General features: G+C 37.4%; 1 long non-coding RNA gene across 1 annotated transcript in view; it reads right to left on the minus strand.

The window, feature by feature from the left end:
* LOC145293090 (uncharacterized) overlaps positions 1-17129 on the minus strand; it is a 104003-nt gene that overhangs the window by 8118 nt on the left and 78756 nt on the right. The window contains exon 2 of the long non-coding RNA XR_013869658.1: positions 1426-3795. This is a non-coding gene — a long non-coding RNA (uncharacterized LOC145293090). The remainder of the gene's footprint in view (positions 1-1425; positions 3796-17129) is intronic.

Consider the following 17129-nt stretch of genomic DNA (forward strand, 5'->3'; position numbering starts at 1 on the left):
ATATATATATATATATATGTATATATATATATGTATATATATATATATATATATATATGTATATATATATATATATATATATATATATATATATATATATATATAAAGTAAACGCGTCTGTCTGTGTGTCTATGTGTACATTTCCCTCCGCAATAACTTTGGCAATTTTAAGTCTGCAGACTCGAAATTTGATATACAGAGTACTGAGATTTGGGAAAACCTATCTGATCGGTTTTCGGCCCAAAATTTGATTGTTAAGGGGTCAAAGTTCAACGATTTGACCTTTGAGAACTTTACCAAACTCCTCCGACAATTTTGGGTCTAAACACTTGAAATTTTAGATATAGGTTCCTTCGACATGGATCTAACTTAATAACTTGATATTAGCCCAGAACAATAAATGTTAAGGGGTCATAATAGGGTCAAAGTTAAAAAAAATTGACCGCCTTTTTTTTTTTTGCTCAACATACACCTCCAAACACCCGGGCAATGCTGAGCTGAAATGCTAGTTAATATTATATTTTTTAAAAACGGATCGATTAGAGGAAGCATCGGTTTTTCAGTTGAAAAAAAAAGAAGAAGGGTGCAAATGATTTGAAGGAGAAGAACAGAGAAAATATGACCAAACATTTCTTTCTGATTTGAGTTTCAATGATTTCTTACAAACTCGACACCATGTTATATTTTAGGAAAGTAGATTTTGGGCTCACTTTCAGCAGCCAAGTAACTCTTGCTTCCCTTATTTTGTTCTTTACTCCTCACATTCCATAAGCGATGTTTCTGATAAAGAGGGAAGAATTGCCGTTTTCTGGGTCAGAACCTGTTCCATCTAACACTTATCGTTGGCAAGTTTTTTTTTTACCTTGAAGGTGTATTTTTTAGATCTTTACATCAAGTAGCTTTATGCCTTGTCCAGTGCTATTTCCATAAAAAAGATTAAATCTTGAAATATTGCTTTTAAAAACATTTTTTTTAATTGGGGGATGTTACCGCTTATCAAGGCCACTCAAGGGCAAGGGTTAATGAATGTAAGGTGGAAGTGAAGTAATCGTTAATTGGATGTAATTTGATTATTTATTAGGACAACTCAACAGGAACTTGTTTACATTAGATTTGAAGGCTACCATGTTGTATTCAGCCAGGAAGCATGCCAGTGGAACAGTGTTCTAAAGGCAGGCCATTCTGGGAAAGAAGCTCTGTTCATGGAATCTGTGTCTACATTTAGGCACAGATAGAGTGTGGGGAAAATCATATATAGTGGTTTTAGCTAGTCGAGTGTTTATTGTGAAAGTTTGGCAAGTGGGGACCATAGATTAGAGTTTAGACGAGTACTTGTCATGCAAATAGCGATAGAGCAGAGACAGGCTGGTGACGTCTCTTCTGTGGGAAGGAGGTTGCAGGGAAGAAAAAAGTGTTTTCACCTACTTGGTTTCGAAGCTGATTTTGAACTCCAAGGCAGGATAGGGCGTGCTGTGCATCTCCTGCCCAAATGTGGCAACAGTACTCCATTGTAGGGTGCACTTGGCTCTTATACAGATAGAGAATTGCATTGGGTGTGAGATAATTACTGAAGCGATAGAGTGATCCAACCATCTTTTCAGCGATCTTGGCAACCGATTTGATGTATATGTTTCATTTCAGATCAGGAGTAAATGTCAGTCCCAGGAGCTTCTCAAGACACAGAACTTCCCCAAGACTAAATCCATCCATTTCAATTGGGGCGTGATGGGGATCAGAGCAATTATGATGAAAGGAGAGAAGATGGTTTTTGACGCATTAAAATTAACCAACCACCTTTTTCCCCATTGCACTACGTTCTCAAGACCAGAAGAGAGAGAGAGAATCAGAAAGATCTTTGTCATTTCTGGCCTTTGAAGTGTCGCTATAGATTGTCGTGTCGTTTGCATAAATGTCCTAATGACCTAAGAGTGTGATATGTGATTTGGGAGACCATTATACCTTTGGGGTGATGACAGAGATTTATGATTTAAAACATCTTTGCAAGGACTTGTGGTGTAGTGGATAAAGTACTTGGTAAAATTCAGTAGTAAAGTTACACTGTTGGAGGTTAAGGGTTCAATCTTCAGTGCTGGTGACACTAAAAAATACAATTGCGAATTACTTAGGACTTCTTCTACCCAGTCATGACTGATGAAACAAGAGTATGCTATCCCCATCGATTAAATAAAGATGTCCATTCAAAATTCCGTGCAGATTTCCGAGTTTGACAGAAAGATATATAAATTCGACGAGATACACCTGAAACAATATCTAAACTTCAACTTTTGTTATCCATATTAAGTCAAGAGTGGAATCGTTCCTTGCCTACAACATTGGGCAAAAGCAATATGTTGTAAAAACAATACATATCATCGAAACAACTATCCAAAGAGCATGGCATTAGCTCCAAGAAATTTGAACTAAACCACCAAAGAACACCATCCAACAACTCAACACATTCATTTACACTATATATGAAGGACTTGTCGGGAGAAAATCCAAAGAATATGTAATCCATATAACATCAAGATAGTATTCAGAAGCGATTTCAATCCTCAGTATGTGTGATACAAGCAATAAAATTGGGAATTACTTAAGGCTTTTACTCAGTCATGGTTGATGGAACGAGAGTATGCTACCTCCATGGATTAAATAAAGAGTTCCGTTCGAAATTCCGTGCAGATACCCGAGTTCGACAGAAAGATTCCCAAGTTTGACAAGATACACCTGAATAAGGTCCGGGGTTACATTAGTCGAAATGTTGTGCGAAAGCACTCAAGATGAGAGCATTAGTCTGAATAATTCAAATAATCAGAAAAATGCCATCGAAACGTAGTGAAAATAACACTCAAGATGAGAGCAGTAGTTCGGAAAATCCAAATAATACAAATCATCAATCCTCATCTCAAAAACGCAGAATTGTAAACGGTGACGCTGTTAGTAACTGTTACTGTTATTTACTGTTAGGTGTTGCTCAGATCATTGAAATGTGTGTATAGATACGGTATGTGAACTTTTATTGATAGTACACACATGAAACTCTAGTTCCCTTCAAAGTAATCTCCTCCGGCTGCAATGCATTTGTTGTTCCATTCCAACAATTTCTGGAAGGCCCATGGAAGTCTTCTTGTGTGAGCGTGTCAATGACCCTCGTCACAGCTTCTTTTGTCGCCTCAATTGTCTCATAACAATAGCTTCTAAGGTTTTCCTTGAGCTTAGGGAATAACAAAAAGTCACTGGGAACAAGGTTTGAACTATAGGAGGGTGAGGAACTATCCTGATGCTCATCTGGGTCAAATAGTCTGAGACAAGGATGGAGTTGTGGACTGGTGCATTGTCTTGGTGGAAATGCAACTGACCCAATTTGAAGAGTGCTGGCCTCTTCAGACGCGTATAATTCAGTTCCCACACAGACATCAAACTGTTCATTTATTATCTCTATGCACACACACTCTATATGACGGTCTTTATGCATGAAATTCTTTATTTGGCCAATCAACTCTGGTGTTCTGACTTCCTTACTCCTCCCACACCACTCATCATCCGTGTCATAGACTCCTTGCATTCTTTGAATCTCTTATGCTACTCAAAAACTGATGCTCGATTCATGTAAGATGGTCCAAAAGCATTCCATACATTTCTGTAACATTTTTGCAAAGTTTAAAACAGAATTTTATTGCATATCGTTCTTTTAAAGTGTCCTCATGTTCAGATTGTATTTTTGAAATTCATCAGTTGTGACAATCAGGCTTTATAGGGTGTATTCCAATTCCTGCTGTTGCTCTTCATTTGAACCTGAAATTATAAAAATTAGTCAGTCATCTCATAAGATATATAACAATAACATACTGAGTTTTCAAGAGTATCCGACAATTTTAACTGCCCGTACAAAAACAGTCTGGACATTTATTGAAGACACCTCATACGTACTAGCTGTATATACCTGGCGTTGTCCGGTCGAAACATATCGGAAGGAAGAGGGTTTAGTCACATACTATTTAAGATACACCGAATATTTTTGTTTGTTCGTTCACAATCAACGTCATATTTGACATCATAGCAGATGAAGCAATTCTTGAATGCCTACTAGACACTGTTTTCTGATTTTCTAAGGAATATTCGCGGCTCAAATAAGATCTCTTCAGTATGGCTAACCCACACTGGCTTTTACGAGGAATGATGCACCTTCTTAAAAAAATGTTACCTTAAGTAACAATATGAAGTTGGACATTCTACTAGACTAAATGAATTCTTGTCCTGGAATCAAGTAAGATCAAGAGACTACAAGAAAGATATATCATTCTTAAATGGTTTATTAGGCAGAGGAAATTGTTCTCACCTTCTTTACTAACTAAGGGTTTCAGAGGTAAAGAGGAACTTTCTTTTTTTTTTTTACACAGGCATTACACATTATCAAGGCCAAAAGGCCACTGGAGAATAAGGGTTAAAGAGTGTACAGTAGTCAATTAGACAATATAATAATCGTTAGTAATGGAAATTCGGTAAATTTGTTAACTTATATGGAACGGCTCATCAAGAACTTGTTTATGTTAGACTTGAAGACAACCATATTGTAGTCAGCCGGAAAGCAGGAAAACGGAAGACAATTTCACAGGCGTGAAGTTCTAAGAAAGAGGCTTTGTTCATGGAATCTACGTTTAGGTTTAGACACAGATAAAGAGTGGGGGGAATTATTGATAGTGTTTTCAGCTAGACGAGTGTTTCTTGTGAAAGTTTGGCGAGGGGGGGACCATAGACTGAAGCTCAGTCGAACACTTTCCATGAAAATAACGATACATCAGAAACAAACTCGCAACATCTCTTCTGTGAGATAGAGGTTGCATGGAAGAGAAAAGGACATCTTCTACGAGGCTACGAAGTCTATTTCGAACTCTATTAAGGCAGGACAAGTCCTTTCAAGCAGCTCCTGCCCAGATGTGGTAACAGTATTCCATCCTTGGACGTACCGGCTCCTATATAGATAGAGAATTGCATCAGCAGTTAGATATCTACTGGATCGATAGAAAGATCCGACCATTTTTCCAGTGGCCTTGGCAACAGATTTGATGTACGTGTTCCATTTAAGATCAGGAGTAACGGTTAAGCCCAGAAGCTTGTCAAAACTTGAGGCCTCCTGAAGACGAGAGCCATTCATTTCAATTGATGCCAGATGTGGATTAGAATGTTGATGATGTAAAGAGAGAAGCTTGGTTTTAGATGCATTAGAAGTAACCAGCCACTCCCTTCCCCATTGTACCACGTGCTCAAGATCAAAGGAGAAAGAATCGGAGGGAACTTGGTCGTTTATTGTCTTAGATGTGCTACCATAAATGGTAGCGTCATCAGCATAAATGTCTACAAATGATTTAAGGATGTGACTTGGAAGATCATTAATGTAGATCAGGAAAAGAGTTGGGCCCAGGATGGACCCCTGAGGGACTCCAGCATTAATACTGTGAGCTTCTGATTTTTGCCCCTCAACTACTACTCTTATGAACCTATCAGAAAGAAATGATTTAATAATTGAGAAGACATTTCCAGCTATACCATAGCTAGAGATTTTATGAAGTAAACCTTTATGCCATACCCTATCAAAGGCCTTAGATATGTCAAGAGCAATTGCCCTAGAAAGGTTGCCTCCGTCGAGAGATTTGCTAATCCTATGAGATATAACTGTAAGCACATCTGCTGTAGATCTAGCAGAACGGAAACCATATTGAGTGTCACTAAGAAGGTTATTTTTGTTGAGATGGTTGATTACTTCTGTATTTAACACAGATTCCAGCAACTTATTCATGACGCACAGGAGACTTATTGGCCTGTACTGAGAGGGGGATGAGCAATCACCTGAATTCTTAAATACAGAGCATACTGATGAGATTTTCCAGGGTGATTGGAAACTATTCTCCTTAAGACAACATTTAAACAGTTTTGTAAGTATGGGCGCAAGTTCTCGTTGAAGTTTTTTGAGTACTATAATTGGAATACCGTCAGGGCCGGTTGCTTTACTGGAATCAAGGTTTTTGATTAGCTTGGCAACATCACGTACAGATATATGTATATCACATAGTGTGTTTTCTGATACAGGAGGAAATATTGGGGGTTGGCGGCCTTGGTCGCAAAGGGTAGAATTAGCTGCAAAGTTCTTGGCAAAGAGTTTGGCTTTGTCTGATGCTGACCAGATTACCTCAGGTCCAGTGATGATAGTTGGGATAGAGCACACGCTTCTATTCAGGATTCTGTTTGCTATTTGCCAAAACTGGTGGGAACCAAGCCACTACTCAGCTACTTTGGACTTGACGGACTGAGCATACAACTCTCTTGCATTCTTTATTACATACAACTCTCTTGCGTTCCTTATTACTTTCTTACAATGGTTGCTCGCAATCCTGAAAGCGGCTTTAGTTTCCATACATCTATTATGTTGGAAGCAGTGGAAAAAGTGATTTCTGTGCGCAATGGCAACAGCACATTCTGGAGAGAACCATGGCTGGCTGTTAGGGTTTTGCTGGAACTTTTTCGAGGGTATGAAACTATCTATACCTACAATTAACCATTCCGTCAGGTCTGATACTATAGAGGACACATCCTTTTTAAACATGGAATGCAGAGGTAGATCCGATATAAATGTACGGAAGCTATCCCAGTCAGCCTTAGTGTATCGATATACTGTACGATAGAGAGGTACATCTGGGGACTTATTACATTTCATTTTTATCGTAATTGATACAACAGAGTGGTCAGAAGATCCAAGAGGAGACAGAACAGAAACTGAACATAGTTCAGGGCAAGTTGTGAGAAAAAGGTTTAGTAGACTTGCATACTGGCCGTCACTGTCGGGCACACGGGTGGGTTCGTGAACAATCTGAGTGAGGTCATAAGCAATGGAGAAATCATGACAGAACCTCCCCTCATCATCGGTCTTCTTTGAGTGGGTCAACCATTCCACGTTGTGAACATTGAAGTCTCCACATACGTGAATGTTAGCTGAAGGATAAGCAGATAGGACTTGGTCAATTTTCTCAGATATGCTTTTAAAGATAGTAACTCTGCTGTTGTGGGGGTGATAGCGAGCAAATATAAATGCAGTAGTGTGAGATAATGCAACCCGGAAGCACATGTAGCGTAAGTTAGGATCTTCTCTGGAGATATCCCTACCACATGGAAAGCCATCTTTAATATAGGCACATATTCCATGCCTAGTGCGATCTTGGGGGTCAGATTTAATGGAATATTCAAATATCTATTTATCTCATATAGAGATCAAGTGTGCCTAAACCTAAACGCAGATTCCATGAACAAAGCTTCTTTCTTAGAACTACATGCCTGTGGAACTGTCTTCCATTTGTCTGCTTTCCAGCTGACTACAATATGGTTGTCTTCAAGTCCAACGTAAACAAGTTCTTAATGAGCCGTTCCCCTTAAGTTAACAAATTTACCGAATTTCCATTACTAACGATTATTATATTGTCTAATTGACTACTGTACACTCTTTAACCCTTATCCTCGAGTGGCCTCTGGGCAATGATAGGTGGTGATGCTGCTTATGTAAAAAAAAAAATTTGATAACCTATAGGACGGGGGAGGGGGCTTGATATTTGAGTAAAAAAAAAAAATACGTCATAGCAGATGAAGCAATTAATGATGACGTCACAACCAGTGTTATCCGATCCTTTTGTCATATCATCAGTAGACGCTTCCTCTGCTATGACGTCATATATGACGTATATTGTGAACAGACAGACAGACAAACAGGACACGAATTTATTTTAATAGATAAAAAGAAAGACGATCACGGTCCGGGGTCCGAAAGTTAGATGAACTGTCTGTTAATAGTAACTTTGTTACTGAAATTATGCCACTGTTGATTGTTTTTTACTTCCTTTCCACCGCAGGAAGAAGCGACACAAGGTCAAGAAGTTGAAGAAGATGAAGTCAGCGCCTGTTGATTAAATGACATATCTAAGGAATGAAATACTTGATCTGCCATTACTACACTTCACCTTTTCTGTCCTCCGTCAGTAGAGAAGAAATCCTACATGACTGAGATAATTTTTTTTTATTTCTGTTCCTATCCAGAGTACTCCTTTTTGGGGAGCTGGATTTTCTCCACATTAAAAAACCGACCGTTTGTCTGACTCTGCCCTCGTGGGGAGGAAAACAAATAGGAGCAATTACTATTCATCTTCTATGACATCACACTGATTTTTGCAACTCCCATTCATCCTTTATGACGTCATCCATTTTCAACTATAAATATATATTTCTTTCTTGATAATAAGCGGGAATGTGCACACAGTAAAAGGAAGCACGTTAACACGATAAAAAGTAAGCAAGAGCCACAGTTAGGTGATATATTTGCAGCTTTGTCATAGATGTAGGCCGACTTTCGAGGTGTTTGAATAAAGTTAGTCTTTGGGAGTCCTGAATCATTTTTTCGACTGGTAAGACTGTTTATCTGCTATATTCACCAGTGCTGGAGGGGGTCTTCTATTAACAAATAAGTGCTTCTGCGTTTACCGACCTGCGATTTCCATGAAGTTGGCTCGGGTTTGCACGGCAGTTGTCGGAAATAACCTGAAAATGTCAGTCGAGCCTTCCTCAATTTTTAACGAACGCGTTGCCTTTTTTTTTTTTTTTTTTGTTCTTTTTTAATAGCTAATACGAATCTGTGAAGGCTACTCTTTTATATATTGAAAATATAAAAAATAATTTTAATCGTGCAGGTTAGGGTTAGGGATTAGGGTTGAGTTAGGTATATGTTTATAATTTTATTTATTGTATTTCCATGTTTATTATTATAATTTTTTCATAACGGTTTAACATTTTGGAGCCGGTCGCTTCCAGTTATACTCGTGAGCTACAGCTACAGCTACAGAGCACACCCGAGAAACTTCACGGAAAAAATGCAGTAGTACCAACAAACAATTCTTTCATTGTAAATATATCATTCGTTTATTGTTTATAAAATTTTTTATTCCCAACTCCCCACATAATGTATGTGGATGGAGTAGTGTTGCCACATTTGGGCAGGAGCTGCTAGAAAGGACTTGTCCTGCCTTGATAGCGTTCAAAATAGACTTCGTAGCCTTGTAGGGGATACCCTTTTCTCTTCCTTTAAACCTCATTCTCACAGAAGAGATGTTGCGAGTTTGTCTCTGCTTTATCGTTATTTTCATGGCAGGTGCTCGGCTGAGCTCCAAACTATGGTTCCCCTCCCCAGACTTTCACAAGAAACACCCGTCTAGCAGAAAACACTATCACTAATTTACCCCACTCTTTATCTGTGCCTAAACCTAAACGTAGATTCCATGAACAAAGCTTCTTTCTTAGAAGTGCACGCCTGTGGAATTGTCTTCCGTTTTCCTGCTTTCCGGCTGACTACAATATGGTTGTCTTCAAGTGTAACATAAATAAGTTTTTGCTGAACCGTTCCATATAAGTTAACAAATTTACTGAATTTCCATTACTAACGATTACTATATTGTACAATTTCTACAGTACACTCTTTAACCCTTATCCTAGAGTGGCCACTTGACCTTGATAAGTGGTAATGCCTATGTAAAAAAAAATTATATATATTGTTATTTCGGGTTTTAAGTAGATTATTCACGGAGTTATTCTGATATTGCAGAGACAGAGACTAGTTAAGTTAAATAAATGTTACATTGGTCAACATTAACTCCTATCCTCCATTTTTAGGCCTTGAGACACATTTGGTATCTTATTTAATGCTGTATTAAATATTTTGATAATGAATATTGTATACACGGTAAAAAAAAAAGGAAGCCCATTAACAGCAAAAAATTAAGCAAAATTCATGTCTATTTATCTATCTATCTATCTATCTATCTATCATCATACCAAAACTTTAAATTTGCTGGTCACAATGTTATCGTCTCAAATTTTAATGTCATGAAACTCACTACAATCATAGACAGGAGCAGATTCTCGTCGCTCGAGATTTAAAATCCATTTTTTTCCCCTAGCTTGTCCAATCACAAGCCCGCTTTCAATCACGTGACCGAGTGCATAAATGGCAAAATCTGAAACTCTTAATTCTCTTAACTGGCTTCAGCTGGCAGCAGACATTAGCCTGGGGCTTTGGCCACAGGCAGAACGTGAGTACAACAAGCTTACAATGGCTCTCTTCAAACTCCCATTTGTTTCCACGTGCGGTTCCCAAACATTCTTTATCATGCTAAAGAACTGCTCTTGTCGATACACCAACACACACACACACACACACACACACACACACACACACACGAGGATGACAAATAAAGATGTTTATTAATATAGAATGAAACTCCATTTCGTTTTCTTTTATTCTATATTTCGTGACCCTTGAATATGTAGCCTTCAACAACGGCTTTGTTTGTTATTTTCATTATGCTTAGCCTCTTAGAAACAACAAACTTTCTGTATCGCTAACATTTCATGATGCAGCACGATTCTTTCCTTTCAAAAACTTATTTTGACCGCATACTTGTCACACACAAAAAAGCATGCACTTTTCATAGAAAAACAAAAACAATCTTCAAATGTCGACTTAGTCATCACCTGAGAATTCTCTAGAACACTGTTCTACCACTACACCATACATTCTTTCTACCCCCCCCCCCCCAAAAAAAAAACCCATCATCGCTGGACTAAAAAGCGGATTAAAAAAAACAACATCATCGCTGGACTTAAAACTAAAGAACGGAAACATTTTCAAAGACACGTGTCACATAAAAAAATAAAAACATTTTAGTGGAAATACATTTCACTAGAAATACTTTCCACATTTTCACGGAAAAAATAAAACGTTTCAACTGGATATGTTTCATCGAAATGAACAAAACAAAGAAAAAAAAATTTTTTTCACAACGGCTACATGTAAAAAAAACCAGCCTAAAACAAAGAGTTAACACTTTCTTAGTTTATGAAAAATTCTAATACCTGGCCTGGACTTTCGCTGTTTCTCTACCTTTTTCTATTACCAACTCCCTACTTTGTATGAACACCGCGGATGTTTAAACAAAAACATAAACAACAACAACAACAACAACAACAACAAAAACATGGATCAACTCGACTCCATTTATGCACATGCCATAAATATTCCCCTCACAAAATTATCTAACAAAAAAAAAATTATTTTCACAGAAAAGCAACATTTTTTCTTTCCACAGAAAAAATAAATAACTGTTTACTGAACAGTCAAGTCCAACTAAAACGCATTACTAACGACTAGCCATCCAAAACACTCTTCACGGTAGAACACACTCCAAACATTTATTTTTTCACACCCTCTACCGGAGGTAACTTCTAAAGTAGACTCATCAACAAAACAATTCGTCACTGACGTTTAGCAACAAGCAACTTAATGACTTCAAATTCCACTGGAATAGTTCAAATTTAAAGAAATTATATTCAATTCTACAAAACAAATTTGAACAGTCACAAGCAACAAGCCTCGTGTTGACACAAAAAACGGATTTTACAAGCAGCTGTCATGGACGGACATATTACAAAATCCTCACTACTTTGAATTTTGTAAATTACAACTGACACACATAAAAGAAGCTTTCTTTTATTTTAATAAACATTTTTGGTTTTCTTCTGAAAACCAATCAAACAAGGGGGTATCCGTAGTAGCCGAAACTCGCTACAATCACAGACAGGAGCTAATTCTCGCAGCTCGAGATTTGAAATCTATTTTCTTCCTGGCTTGTCCAATCACAAGCCAACTCTCACTCACATGACTGAGTACATAAAAGGCGAAATCTGCAACTCTTAACTCTCTTACTCTTTGGCTTCAGCTGGCAGCAAACATTAGCCAGAACTTTAGCCCCAGGCAGAACGTGAGTATAACAAGCTTACAATGGGTCTCTTCAAACTCCCATTTGTTTGCATGTGTGGTTCCTAAACAAACATTCTTTATCATGCTAAAGAACTGCTCTCGTCGACTGACACACACACACACACACATACACACACACACACACAAACACACAAACACACACACAAACACACACACAACTACTACAACACTTAAATATACTGAAGACTTTGCCCTTTCTTTCTCCTTTAACTTGCCTCCTTCGTCCCGATAACTACTAGCTATAAACATGTGTAAACGGAACTGAACTCTCCTCAACAAGCCGGCAATATATTAATTCTGCCTTTACACAAGAACACTTCCACCTATTAACTCGTTTCTCTCTTGTACACGCTACTAACGAAGATGACAAATAAAGTTGTTTATTAAATATTAAAATGAAACTTCCTTTTGTTTGTCTTCATTATTAACTAAAACGTAATTTCTAGCAAACTTTTTACGCTTACCAATTAATGCTAGAACATTATATGTTCTTTCTTTCAATTCTAGTTGATGGCACCAAGTAATATACAGTAAAACTCTGAGGATACAGTGGCCCTAAGATACGTTTTTTCAGGTTACGATGTGGAATATGATGTTTTTCCGGACCCTGGTTACGGTATTTGCCCCGCCTTAGGGTGTTATTTATAATGTTATTTGATTATATACATGTGTATTATATTATTTTGTTATTAATTTTTTATGCCATATCCTGGGGTTCTACTGCATATATATTTTAACTTCTGAAATCACGGCTATATATTAGGTTCCATATAATAATCAGTGAGTAAAGTCACTAAATACCGTATTGAGTTGATAGCGAAAAATAATTCTGTGTAGACACTAATTTTTTTTTTGTGAAATATTATTACATCATGAGTCATTTCGAGTTCAAATTTATTTCATTTTATGCTTCTTTCCCAGAACTGCCTGCCTGTGGAACACTGTTCCGCTGGCCTGCTTCCCCTTTAAATGCAACATGGTAGCATTTAAATCTAATGTAAACAAGTTCTTTTTGGGCCGTCCTCATAAATAATCAAATCTTACCCAGTTTACCCAATCAATGACTACTACACTACCACATTCATTCACTACTCTTATCCTCTAGTAGCCTTCGGGCCATGATAAGTGGTGACTCCTAAGTAAAAACAAAAACAAAAATGTAAACATTACATAAAGATTTTTCAGACTACTGTTCTCATCTTCAGTCGATGGAACCTTCAGCCTTCTTCAGGTGTATCTTGTCAAACTTGAGAATGTTTCTGTCAAACTCAGGGAATCTGGATAGAATTTCGAATGGCATGCTTTCTTTACTTCATGTGGGTAGCATGCTCTCGTTCTGTCAACGATGATGGGACAGACGTCCTAAGTAATTTGCAATTGTATTTTTTGGTCACCAACACTGACAATGCAAAGTTCAATTCTTAAATTGCAAATTATTTTGGGCCTCTATTCAATTATGACTGACGAAACGAGAGCATGCTACCTCCGTGAAGTAAATAAAGAGTTCCGTTCGAAATTCTGTCCAGATTCCCGAGTTGAACAAGATACACTCAAAGAAGGTCAGAGGATACATCGAGCGAAGCGTTGTCAAAATTATATGCAAGATGAGAACAGTTTTTTTTTTTAATTTTCTTCCTTTGAAGATTGTAATGCTGGGTATGAGGCAGCCAAACCAGCTGCCAACATTCTTGTGCTTTTTATTGAAACCAACCGAGAGCTCTTTTTAGTATCCTCGTTGTTCCCTTAAGTGCAATTGTCTGGATCTCTTTTGCACTTGGTTCTCAAGAAATATCAGTTAGGTAGGACTTCAGGTTCTTCTTCATAAACCCCGTGGCACCTATAATGGTGTGATTAATATCTCTCTATGATCCCAGTTTCTTTTCAGATCATACATGAGACCTTGATATTTTGTCTGTTTCTCCCTTTCAGCTCTGTTCAGACCTCCATCATTAGGGACACTCACTCCAAATAATACGAATAATCAATCCTCATCTCAAAAAATCAGAAATGTATTACGTAAAGAATAACAAACATGGCGGTCTTAGGTTCGTTGGTCGCACATTTCACTTTTGTGATCAACGAGCCTAAGTGACATGTTGATTATTCTTTGCGTATATATATTTATATATTTAAACTGTGTATTTCTCGAGTTCAGTAAAATAAAGTAAATTTTAACTCGAAATGATTCACCTAAATATAAAGTCATAATATTTAACCTGAAACATTTTAATGCGACACAATATTATTTTCTTGCTATCAACTCAAATTTAGTGACATTACCAATCAATGGATTATTGGTTCCATAATAATAAATACAAAATCTGCATAAGTTAAAATATCATATTTAAGCGTATCTTACGATCAGGCAACGTCGGGCTGCTTGCTAGTATATTACTAAAATTCTATGAATCGTGGATGTTTTTTTTTTATAATTATAGACGTGATGTTGCTAGTCTCAGTCTTCTATAAATACTATTTTTATAATAGTGCAAACCGAATTACTGTTTTCCCACTGAAAGAAGATGTGACACGAAGCCAGGAAGATAGGAAAAGTCAAGCCAGCGCCTCTAAAGGAAGAGCACTCAGCCATTTAAAAATTGCCTAAACTAAAACAACTTTATGACGTCACAAAGTGTATCAAAAACCAACTTTTACTGATTGTTAGGACAAAACAAAGTTGAATTTGATTAAGACGATGACCTATAGGCCTTTAATGATTTGTTCTAAGTTATACTTGGATGCATCTGAGCCAAGTACATCCTAAAATGGAATACTGTTAGTGAGGCAGATTGCTGAAACAATCTTTCACTTGGTGCTTGTATCACTAAGTGAAAAATTCTTATGGAATATTGAGATAACCTGCCCAACTCTGTTTCCATATCTGAGCAGCAGCTGCTCGGTTCACTCTATCATGCCTTTATAGAGTTCAAACCCGCTTCAAATCCTACTAGGTGAGGCCCTTTTCTCTTCCCTGCAACTGCTTTCCCACAGAAAAAATGTTGTAAGCCTGTCTCTGCTCTATCGTTATTTTCACGACAAGTGCTCGTCTGAGCTCCAATATATGGTTCCCCCTTGCCAAACTTTCACAAAAACACTTGACTAACTACAACCACTATCAACAATTTCTCCAACTCTCTATCAGTAAAGTCACGAAATATCCTATTGAGTTGATAGTAAAAAAATAATTCTGTGTGACATTAAAAATGTTGTTTTTTTTTGTTTGTAAATATTATGAGATGAGAAGTCATTTCGAGTTAAAATTTATTTTATTTTTACGCATTTAAACTCGAGACATGCACAGTTTAAATTTCACAAAAAAACACTCGACTAGCTACAACCACTAGAAACGATTTCGCCCACTCTCTATCTGTCCCTAAATCTAAACGCAAATTCCATAAACAAAGCTTATTTCATAGAACTACCTGACTGTGGTACACTATTTCGCTGGCATGCTTCCCAGCTAATTACAATATGATAGCCTTCAAGTTCAATGTAAACAAGTTCCCCTTGAGGCGTCCCCATTAAATGATCAAATTCTACCCAATTTACACCATTAATGATTACTACACTACCATCTTACATTAATTCACCCTTATCCTTAAGTGGCCTTTGGGCCTTGATAAGTGGTGATTCCCTTGTAAAAAAAAAGAGAAAAGGCTGTTTTCTTTTACATGGAAGGCCACCGTTTATTAAGGCCAAGAGGCCACTCAAAGAAGGGTGAAGTGTTAGATGGTGAGACAAAACCAGACATGTTGGGAACTTGGGTAGGGCTAGTTATCTAAATGGACAACTTAATAGGAATTTATTCATGTTAGACTTGATGAAGACCATGTCATAATCAGCTGGGAAGCAGACAAACTGTATTGTGTTCCACAGACGAACAGCTCTGAGAAAGAAACTCCACTCATGGAAATTTCGTTTAGTTTTGAGTACAATTGTGAATAGCACAACGAAGATGACACTACTACCACTACTTCAAATCTGACACACTGCTGTCAAAACTGACAACGCTAAAGCTCGACACTTTGCTGTCAAAACTTGCTACTCTAAAATTCAACACTCGGCTGTTAAAACTTGCCACTTTAAAATTCGACTCTCTGCTAACGACCCTGGTGTCTAACTCTGTCCCGTGGGGAGGCATAGTAAATAGGTACTCTAAAATTCGACACTGTTGTCAAAACTTGCTACTCTAAAACTCGACTCTTTGTTGTCAAAACTTGCTATTCTAAAATTCGACACTCTGCTGTCAAATCTTGCTACTCTAAAACTCGACTCTTTGTTGTCAAAACTTGCTACTCTAAAATTCGACACTCTGCTGTCAAATCTTGCTACTCTAAAACTCGACTCTTTGTTGTCAAAACTTGCTACTCTAAAATTCAACACTCTGCTGTCAAAAAAGCGCTACTTTAAAAGGCGACACTGAGGTATCAGAACTTGCTACTCCAACATACAAATCCAAAATTAATCCAGTCTCTGAAAAATCAGGTTTTACATTTAAACAGAAGCATCTCATTTGCATATGAGGTGACAAAATCGCTAGCATATAAAGAGAAGCAGCAGACATTATTTTCTTTTTTTGTTTACATTGGACACTACAGGCTACTGAGAGAACAGGTTTGTACCAAATTTTTAAGGTATTTATTCACACAGAAAGAAACTATTTTTTGTATCAATCGTTCACTGCATTGCGAGTCGCAAGTTGAATTAAAAAATTATCAAAGTTATTATCTAGACGCAATATACATGTGAAAGATTTCCTGTACATAGCAGTTTGAAGAATACATATTATTATATTAAATATAAATCAAGAGTGCTGCTCTATTTTTGAATTACAGAGACGATTTGGTTTAATCATTCATTTTTTATAGCTTCGTGTACATATCTTCTATTCATGAATTCGTGTTTTCTCATTAGACTAAACACGGTCTGGCAGGAGATACTGTTTGGCTGATGAGGACGTTTTAACCCACGTTGTAGGGTCTCTTACAAAAGGTATATTTCATCAGCTTTGGTGTCATCGTGAAAAGCTCAAAAGTAAAGACATCGACCTACGTTGACGTTATCAACCCGGAGTGTGAGAGAAGTGTCCAACGCTGACTGGTTGCTGATAGGGAGGATCACGTAATTTTAGTGCATCAGTCAGAATTCTCTCCAAAATTAAGTTAAAGAAAGTAGGAGGGATCAGCCGGCTCCATCTAACTCCGACTCTGACTCTCTTTTTCATTCATTGCCATAAACTGCACTACTAGTTCTATTGTAG

Source organism: Euprymna scolopes, chromosome 14, assembly GCF_053919585.1.
Source record: "Euprymna scolopes isolate OS-2025 chromosome 14, ASM5391958v1, whole genome shotgun sequence".
NCBI classification, from domain to species: domain Eukaryota; kingdom Metazoa; phylum Mollusca; class Cephalopoda; order Sepiida; family Sepiolidae; genus Euprymna; species Euprymna scolopes.